The sequence below is a fragment of the Phodopus roborovskii genome, unplaced genomic scaffold (assembly GCF_943737965.1).
Source record: "Phodopus roborovskii unplaced genomic scaffold, PHOROB, whole genome shotgun sequence".
NCBI classification, from domain to species: Eukaryota; Metazoa; Chordata; class Mammalia; order Rodentia; family Cricetidae; genus Phodopus; species Phodopus roborovskii.
Window position 1 is genome coordinate 10,502,543 of NW_026125397.1, and position 2,023 is coordinate 10,504,565.

The window sequence follows — 2,023 nt, forward strand, 5'->3', positions numbered from 1 at the left end:
AACACAAACAAAAACTAATGTTATATAAGTTATTAGGGCTTACTCTCCTGACTATCTTGAATAGCAAGCATGTGTCATCACATAGCTAAACACACAACAGACCAGGATAACTAGTTATAAACAAACAAGGGGATACTGTTGAAATGAGTGAGAATTTCTAATTTAAGAAGATTAAGTACCATATAATTGAAAACATTCCTTGTACTGAACTGAGATCTAACCCCCAAAAGTAATGATTTGTTCAAAATAATGTATTGGGTTAAAAATTATAGCAGTACTCAGTACCTACATACTAACACTTTTGTTTGCAAGATTGTTGCCCTATTCAGTAAGCTAATCAGGAGGGGAAGATGTAGACTGTGGGCAGATGCAATAAATTCCAGAGAACAGGTGGGCAATGCTTCCACCACCAGGCAGAGATGCACAGCTGTCTTCCTAAAGTAAAATTTGTATCAGTCTAGGAAGTTACCAATAGACTACAGCCCACCATTCAGCCACTGTCATTGAAATTTAAGCATTTTGTAACTCTAAAAAAGTATGACTTAGTACATTACTGCAGTTTGACAGCTTACAGCTATTGAAGAGGGGGGTTGATGGGAGATGTCATTCTGTAAATATGTTTCTTTTATTGATTAAAGAATAAAGCACTGTTGGCCAATAGGAAAGCAAGACAGGTGGGACTAGGAAACAAGAAGGAGTCAGGAAGATGTAGGAGGAGATTCAACATGTAGCACAAACAGGGTAGAACTCTGGATCCTCTCTCCGGTAAGATGAGACCACATGGAAATAATTAGAGTAATAGAAATGGTTAATACTTAAGACAGAGCTAGCTGATAAGAAACTAGTAACTGGCCAACAGTGTTATATCAAATACAATTTCTCTGTGTGTTATTTGGGGCTGGCACGGTTATGGGACCAGGCTGCGGGGGAACACCTACTCGTAACAAGGGATGATATTTACAGCCTAATGGGATTAGTATATGGAGCTGCTGTGTGAAGTAGGGGAATGGAGATACACATGTCCAAGATCTTTGGGACAGAGTCATATCAAACCAAGTGTTTATACACTAAAGATAGTTCTACCACAGCTTTAACACAATTACAATAATAAGTTAATGCAGAGAAAAATATTAGATGACGTATGTAGTTGTTTGAATGAGAATACCTCAGATATTTGGATATTTGAACCCTAGTGTGACCAAATTGGGGAAGCTTAGCAGTGGGTAAGCTTGCTGGAGGAATTATGTCCCTGGAGTCAGGCTCTGAGAGCAAGAACCTTACCTACTTCTGGCTTGCTAGCTCTGCTTTGTGCTAGCAGTAAAGGATGTGAGTTCTCAACTTCCTTTCCACCCACAACCTGCTGCTATGCCTTCCTGCCATGGTGGATTTCTATCCTTCTGGAAACATAGCCCAAATAAATGCTTCTTTCTATAAGTTGCCTTAGTCACAGTGTTTTATCACAGCAATTAACCTCACCAATAAAGCAGGTTTTACCTTATCATACAAATGAAGTGTCATACAAATGAAGACTAGAGAAAATATAGGAAAGATTCTAAGCATCAGTTGATAATAGAATAGGCTAGGGTGAAAGACCATAATGCTAACTGAAGAAATTCATTGAAGGAGTAAAATGAGTATATAAGGCATTTAAATAAAAGGGGATACAAGAACAAAGATTGGGGTATACTGGCTTAGACTGGCAACCAATGCCAAATAAGACAAAGACTTTACAAATAAAAATGCTTCCATTTACATGAGGAATTAATTTCACTTACACAAAAATTATAGAATAGTTTTAATATCCTCATCATATTATTACACCTAAAATTAACCTGTTAGCCCCACCTGCCCAAGGTAATTTCTCAGAATGCTGAGAGTTATAGCTCTTATAAAAACAACAGGACCTCATGGGAAAGGATGGTGGCCTATGGGTTTTGTCCATATAAGCCCAGACAACATATCTCAGGGCCACTCAGCTGAAAAGGTCTAGGGAGTGAGTGTGACCAAATTCTTCCTTAGCTTG